Source organism: Budorcas taxicolor, chromosome 8 (assembly GCF_023091745.1).
Source record: "Budorcas taxicolor isolate Tak-1 chromosome 8, Takin1.1, whole genome shotgun sequence".
NCBI lineage: Eukaryota > Metazoa > Chordata > Mammalia > Artiodactyla > Bovidae > Budorcas > Budorcas taxicolor.
Genome location: NC_068917.1, coordinates 99,594,415 through 99,603,080, shown reverse-complemented (window position 1 = coordinate 99,603,080; position 8,666 = coordinate 99,594,415).

Here is an 8,666-nt window from a genome sequence, read left to right as displayed (position 1 = left end):
CAATTACTCACATCAGCATAGCATTGAATTGAAGCGGAGAACTGCTGAGCCCAGAGCTGTCAAGATGGCTGGGGACAAGTGTGGAGATGGACAATGGTTTCTGTTGCTGTGGAGGCCGCAAACAAAAACCAAGTTTACCTATTAATAAATAATTGCAAATGCATGAATAATTATAAGTAGATAATATTTATACAAGAATGTGTATACATTTCCTAGTAATTACAAAGGAAGCATATGGGACAGAGGTTTTGGAACCTGATTTAGGTAGGGGGACATGGAAGGCACTTAAAGGAGGTGATAAATAAGTAGTGGTCTTTAGGGTGGGGATCACAGCCAAAATGCTGTGCCACAGGGAGTTCAGCTCAGTGCTCTGTGAAGACCTAGAAGGGAGGGATGGGAAGTGGGTGGGAGGGGATATATGCATACTTATAGCTGATTCTCATTGCTGTAGAGCAGAAACTAACACAACATTGTAAAGCAATTATACTCCAATAAAACAATAATAAACCAAAATACTATGCCAGAGATCTACTCAGATACAGGAAAAAAAATAAAACTTCTATTGATATTTTTAAATCTAAAAATAAGGCATTATATTTACTTATATCTACTTGTAATCTCGCCCTCTCTTTGCCTTCTTCACCTGGAGAAGGGAATCTTCCCAACCCAGGGATTGAACCCAGGTCTCCCACATTGCAGGTGGATTCTTTACCAGCTGAGCCACAGGGAAGCCCAAGAATACTGGAGTGGGTAGCCTAGCCCTTCTCCAGGGGATCTTCCCAGGAATCAAACCAGGGTCTCCTGCATTGCAGACAGATTCTTTACCAACCAAGCTATGAGGGAAGCCCAATCGATATTTTTTTTAAATCTAAAATTAAGATATTATATTTATTTATATATACTGGTAATCTCTCTCTCTCCATCCCTCCACCTTCTCTCTGGGCTCCCCCTACCCCCTAGTTTGTCAGATGAACACATATCACACACAATAAGTTAGATTTCTTGAGAGGGAAAAATGGAATTCTACAATGTTGAGGAGCAGACAGTGGTACCTCACTTGCTCTTTCCCTTCTCACAGATAGTAATGCATTGCAGTCCATGAGTTGCCGGGAGCCAGCGTGAGGAACTCCGCCCTTGGCAAAGGTCATGAGGAAGGAGGCTCGGCATTATGCAAAGGCGAGATCGAGCCTCAGGAAACCCCCTGTTCCCGAGCATCTACCCCCAAAACCAGAGTCTGCCTACTTTACTGTTTCATGCTCTCACCTACACCTCTGACTTTACGGGGAGCTGACCCCCATTACTTCTCTCGGAGAAGGAGTTAACTTACAGCTCCAGTCAATAAAAATTCCTGGGCATGACAAGGGTGTCTCAGGTCAAACCTCTCTGCTGGCAGACTAGTTTGTGTGACAGGATTATTCATACTCCTGCCACTACACACGTGATTGTTTACTACCTCTCAACCATAAACAGCACAGAGAGTTTGGAGTATTTTGAAAGTCTTAATTAGCATAGGGCTTTTCTCATTGTTGAGTCAATGATTGCCGCCAGGCCTCCATATCCTTAGGCACCTGGAAATATATTAATCAATGTATTTGGAATATAGAAAAGGAAATATAATAGTTTTTGATGTTAGCAATACTAGACTTTTTGAGTTAATGAATTTTCTCTTGTTATAGATCACTATACTTTGTTATAAGTCACTGTGTCCTTGCTATGTAAAAATGTAACTTTATCACTATCTTAAGACTAAATAGATCTTAAGGGGAACATTGGTGAAGGGTTTTCATTTGTTGGGCTGATGTTTGCTGCTAAATCTCCATATTCCCTGCCCTTATAATGAATATAACTAGCATGTAGGAGAAATAAGTATTAACCTTTAAGATTAATCATGTTAACCTTAGGTTAAATAAATTCCTTTCTTAGTTGTAACCCACTACACTCTCACCCTATAGGAATGCAACTTTATCTGCTACCTTCAGAGGGTGGTGCCTGGTTTAAGAAAAAACACCCTTGGAAAAAATAAGTTTTTTGGTTATCAGAAAGAAAGGATCATAAAATGTCAGCAGGCCTCATGGCCAGAAGATGATGTAAAACCCCTAAGACCTTTGTATAATTTTATATGAAACACCTGATTGTGACAAGGGTCAGGTCTGCTGACCCCCGCATGACTCTGTATTCATCCCTATGTATAACAAAAAGTATATAAGCAAACCTGAAAAATAAAAAAATGGGATCAGTTTCTGGAAAGACTGATTCCCCCATGTCGTTCTCTCCCCTTCTGGCTGAATTCGCGTCTGGTATGTGGGTTCACACCAAGCCTGCTAATTCTGCCTGGGCTTCTAAGATCTCTCCTTTGGGAGAATGGAAAGACACCTGTGGCCTACGTACGTGGTGATTGGTATTCCACGTAAACCAAGTTATTCAGCCTCCTTTTCTCCACTAATTTTCCTACTACACCATCCGTTTCTAATCTCTCTCTATATTTGTAATTAAATAAGTTTTTTCCTAGGACGCCTACTCCATCTCCCCTTTGAATTACCCTGGATCCACCGGGGCTGGACCCCAGCAGTGAGTGCTTTCTTAAGTGGATTTTCAGGTTATATTATCTAGTTTTAAATAAATGAACACGGACACAATTGCCAACAAAGGTCCGTCTAGTCAAGGCTATGGTCATGTATGGATGTGAGAGTTGGACTATGAAGAAAGCCGAGTGCTGAAGAATTGATGCTTTTGAACTGTGGTGCTGGAGAAGACTCCTGAGAGTCCCTTGGACTGCAAGGAGATCCAACCAGTCCATTCTAAAGGAGATCAGCCCTGGGTGTTCTTTGGAAGGAATGATGCTAAAGCTGAAACTCCAGTACTTTGGCCACCTCAAGCGAAGAGTTGACTCATTGTAAAAGACTGATGCTGGGAGGGATTAGGGGCAGGAGGAAAAGGGGACGACAGAGGATGAGATGGCTGGATGGCATCACCGACTTGATGGACGTGAGTTTGAGTGAACTCTGGAAGTTGGTGATGGACAGGGAGGCCTGGCATGCTGCAATTCACGGGGTCACAAAGAGTCGGACACAACTAAGCAACTGAACTGAACTGACACAATTGACAAGTGGCTGTAGAAGCTTCCTCCAGGGAAACCATGGATAGAAAATAATAGTAATAAAGTGAAGGCAAGCAACATTAGGAAAACAGCAACTGATCCATCGATTCCTTCTGCAAACCTTTGTTTGCTTCCTTATGGAGTTAAATATACTCATAATAAAGAAACATAACAAAAATTCTCCCCCAAATGAAAATTATTAGGATGACTTGAAATATAGATTTATATCCATTACCTTTAAAAATGCACTATTCAGCAGTGCTTGGGAGGTAGGAAAAATGGGCCAATACTGGTCACAGGATACAGCATGGTGATTATAGCTAATAATACTGCGTTGTATATTTGAATGTTGCCAAGTAGGTAAACGTTCTCACCACAAAAAAGAAATGGTAATTATGTGATGGGATGGAGGTGTTACCTAATGCTGTAGTCGTAATCATTTTGCAATATATAAGTGTATCAAATCAATGTTTTACTTCTTAAACTTATGTAATGCCAATTATATCTCAATAAAGCTGGGGGTGGGGAGAAAATGCTATATTCATAAAGTATATATTTATTTATGTAAAATAGCTTTTATCTTTATTTAGCATTTCCTTTGTAGATCTATATATATTTCATAATGTACAATATATAGTGTAAATTATATGTAAGTATATATAGTAGAAGTATGACTTGTATATAATTTATAAATAAATATACATATATTGAGAGTTTAGGTTTCTGATACTCTATCATTTGCCCATGATAGAGTATCAGAAACATTTGAAGACCATGGATATAAGGGAATAGCAAGTAATTAGCCATGTGACAAGCAGGGCAATAAACAATTCAGGCAGCTTGAGTAGTACTTGCAAAGATATGTTTGGAGAACTGAGGAAAGGCTGGTGCAGCTAGAGGGTAAACAGTGGAGAGAGGAGGCAAGGGCAAGGTCATGAAGGACCCTGGAGACCATGGTAAAGGGTTCACATTTTATCCTAGTGAAATTACCATGACCTGTAAGTGTTTAAAGCTGTGGAATGATGAAATATAAATTTTAAGAAAATTGCTTTAGCTGTTTTGGGATGATGGGATCATGCTGAGCAGGCACAGAAGTGAAGCAACTAGTTAGGAGGCTCTCATAGTAATACGAGCAAGAGCTGATGGTGGCATGAACTAATGTGGTAATGTGCAAATGAAGAGAGGTAAACAGATTTTAAAAGCATGTTGGTTATAAACCCAATGGTACTTCCAGATGGATGGAATAAAAGATATGTGAGTGGGATAGAAAAATCAAGAACAATTTCCAGCGTCCTTACTTGAGCAACGTGGTGAAATTTGGTGGCACTGGTTAGATGGGTAGTGGGTTGGATGATGGAATCAAGTTGTCTGTTTTAAGTACATAAAATCTGATATTTCCGTGAGAAATCCAAGAGAAGATGTTGATCAGGTGGTTGGATGGTTATGCATTTAGAGCTTGCAAGAAAAATATCATTGATTGTCCTTCAGTTCAGCTCAGTTGCTCAGTCATGTCCGACTCTGCAACCCTGTGGACTGCAGCATGCCAGGCTTTCCTGTCCATCACCACCTCCCAGAGCTTGCTCAAACTCATGTGCATCAGTGATGCCCTCCAACCATCTCATCCTCTGTTGTCCCCTTCTCCTCCTGCCTGCAGTCTTCCCCAGCAACAAGGTCTTTCCCTGATGAGTCAGTTCTTTGCATCAGGTGGCCAAAGTCTTTGAGCAATATTGACTCCATTTGATTTTCTAGTCACATTTCCACCTTTTGTTCAAAATCGTTTGGGCAAAAGCATTGGTGACCAATTGCTCGTTTACTTGTCTTTAGCACTGACTTCTTTGGTGCTGGGAAGGCTTCTTCCCAGAAAATCATGTCTTATGAAGGCAGAAAAGAGATGGTTGTGCAGGAGATATGCTTTTAGAGAGTTTATGGACACATCTGAGGAGGCTTCTAGGAAGTGAGTCTTAGGTAGCACTGACTATACGAGAAATTCATGAATCTTCATTAGGAGGAGGAGTAAATCAATCACCTCTATAAGTCAGCTATCATTATTCCTTTGGAGGCTGTCATAGTACAGCAATGGAAGTCACAAAGCATATGAAGTTTAAAAATGACAAAGAGAGGACAAATTAGAAAAATGATTAGTATGACTGGTTGCAATTTTGGTAATAATAAGGCACCAAATCTAGAAGGGAGCCAGTTGAAGATTTCTACATGTTAAGAGGTTGAAGCCTCTTTTTACAGTTTGAAATGTCTCTGATGATGGCACTGGGTGTTTATATAAACTTTCTGAATCACTCATATAGGAACAGACATAAAGTTTGTCTATACATGAGCTATTATGGTAATTTCCCTGAGGTTTATATCAAGTTGTCCAATTTTAGCTTTCATGGCTTCAGAAAAAGGGCAGTTTTAGTTCTCAGTGATTCCAAGTCAGAATGATTAGAGGAAAAACTAGAAACAGTAGTTTGGAGAGTCAGAGCCTGATATTGGAGGAAACTAGAATTCAAGATCTAGCTCAGTTTACAGGTAAATACCAGAACCTCAAAGACAGTTAACAGCGCTAGAATCTATTATCCACAGAGGCACATTACTGAAACATAATTTTTCTCTCTAAAATAACACTCATTCTACCAATATAGCCAAATTAAGATTAATTTTTCATTAAAATAAGTTTGGTATCAACAAACTTGCTCTGATTATTTATTTAAGTGTCAGTTCAGTTGAGTCGCTCAGTCGTATCTGACTCTTTGAGACCCTATGGGCTGTAGCACGCCAGGCTTCCCTGTCCACCACCAACTCCTGGAACTTACTCAAACTCATGTCCATTAAGTTAGTGAATGCCATCCAACCATCTCATCCTCTGTCATCCACTTCTGCTCCCACCTTCAATCTTTCCCAGCATCAGTGTCTTTTCCAGTGAGTCAGTTCTTCACATCAGGTGGCCAAAGTATTGGAGCTTCAGCTTCAGCATCAATCCTTCCAATGAATATTCAGAACTGATTTCTTTTAGGATGGACTGATTGGATCTCCTTGCAGACCAAGGGACTCTCAAGAGTCTTCTCCAACATAACAGTTCAAAATCATCAATTGTTCAGCACTCAGCTTTCTTTATAGTCCAACTCTCACATCCATACATGACTACTGGAAAAACCATAGCTTTGACTACATGGACATTTGTTGGCAAAGTAATGTCTCTGCTTTTTAATATGCTGTCTAGTTTGGTCATAGCTTTTCTTCCAAGGAGTAAGTGTCTTTTAATTTCACGGCTGCAGCACTGTTTATAATAGCCAGAAAATGGAAGCAACCTAGATGTCCATCAACAGTTGAATGGATAACAAAGCTGTGGTACATATACACAATGGAATATTATTACTCAGCCATTAAAAAGAATACATTTGAATCAGTTCTAATGAGGTGGATGAAACTGGAGACTATTATACAGAGTGAAGTAAGCCAGAAAGAAAAACACCAATACAGTATAGTAACGCATATATATTGAATTTAGAAAGATAGTAACAGTAACCCTATATGCGAGACAGCAAAAGAGACACAGATGTATAGAACAGTCTTTTGGACTCTGTGGGAGAAGGCGAGGGCAGGATGATCTGAGAGAATAGCATTGAAACATGAATATTATCATATGTGAAACAGATAGCCAGTCCAGGTTCAATGCATGAGACAGGGTGCTCAGGGCTGGTGCACTGGTAAAAATAAAGTCTGTCACTGTTTCCACTGTTTCCCCATCTATTTCCCATGAAGTGATGGGACCAGATGCCAGGATCTTAGTTTTCTGAATGCTGAGTGTTAAGCCAACTTTTTCACTCTCCTCCCTCACTTTCCTCAAGAGGCTCTTTAGTTTGTCTTCACTTCCTGTCATACGAGTGGTGTCATCTGCATATCTGAGGTTATTGATATTTCTCCCAGCAATCTTGATTCCAACTTGTGCTTCATCCAGCCTGGCATTTCTCATGATGTACTCTGCATATAAGTTAAATAAGCAGGGTGACAATACACAGCCTGGATGTACTCTTTTTCCTATTTGGAATCAGTCAGTTGTTCCATGTCCAGTGCTAACTGTTGATTCTTGACCTGCATACACATTTCTCTGGAGGCAGGTAAGGTGGCCTGGTATTCCAGTCTCTTTAAGAATTTTCCACAGTTTGCTGTGATCTACACAGTCAACAGCTTTGGCTAAGTCAATCAAGCAGAAATAGATGTTTTTCTGGAACTCTCTTGCTTTTTCGATGATCCAACAGATGTTGGGAATTTGATCTCTGGTTCCTATGCCTTTTCCAACTAGTTTGAACATTGGGAAGTTCACAGTTCATGTACTCTTGAAGCCTGGCTTGGAGAATTTTGAGCATTACTTTGCTAGTGTGTGAAATGAATGCAGTTTGCAGTAGTCTGAACATTCTTTGGCATTGCCTTTCTTTGGGATTGGAATGAAAACTGACCTTTTCCAGTCCTGTGGCCACTGCTCAGTTTTCCAAATTTGTGGGCATATTGAGTGCAGCACTTTCACAGCATCATCTTTTAGGATTTGAAAGAGCTCCACTGGAATTCCATCACCTCCACTAGCTTTGTTCGTAGTGATGCTTTCTAAGGCCCACTTGACTTCACATTCCAGGATGTCTGGTGAGTGATCACACCATCGTGGTTATCTGGGTCATGAAGATCTTTTTTTGTATAGTTCTGTGTATTCTTGCCACCTCTTCTTAATATCTTCTGCTTCTGTTAGTTTCATATCATTCTGTCCTTTATTGAGCCCATCTTTGCATGAAAACTTCCCCTGGTATCTCTAATTTTCTTGAAGAGATCTCTAGTCTTTCCCATTCTATTGTTTTCCTAACTGTTTCTTTGCACTGATCCCTGAGGAAGGCTTTCTTATCTCTCCTTGCTATTCTTTGGAATTCTGCCTTCAGATGGATATATCTTTCCTTTTCTCCTTTGCCTTTTGCTTCTCTTCTTTTCACAGCTATTTGTAAGGCCTCTTCAGACAACCATTTTTCCTTTTTGCATTTCTTTTTCTTGAGGATGGTCTTGATCACTGCCTCCTGCACAGTGTCATGAACCTCCATGCATAGCTCTTAAGGCACTCTGTCTATCATCTCTAATCCCTTGAATCTATTTCTCACTTCCACTGTATAATCATAAGGGATTTGATTTAGGTCATACCTGAATGGTCTAGTGGTTTTCCCAACTTTCTACACTGTAAGTTGAATTTGACAATAAGGAGTTCACGATCTGAACCACAGTCAGCTCCTGGTCTTGTTTTTGCTGACTGTATAGAGCTTCTCCATCTTTGGCTGCAAAGAATATAACCAATCTGATTTTGGTATTGACCATCCAGTGATGTCCGTGTGTAGAGTCTTCTGTGTTCATGGAAGAGGGTGTTTGCTATGACCAGTGCATTCTTTTTTGAAAACTGTGTTAGCCTTTGCCCTGCTTCATTTTGTACTCCTAGGCCAAATTTGCCTGTTACTCCAGGTATCTCTTGACTTTCTACTTTTGCATTCCAGTCCCCTCTAATGAAAAGGACATCTTTTTTTTTTCAGTTGTCCTTAGAGAT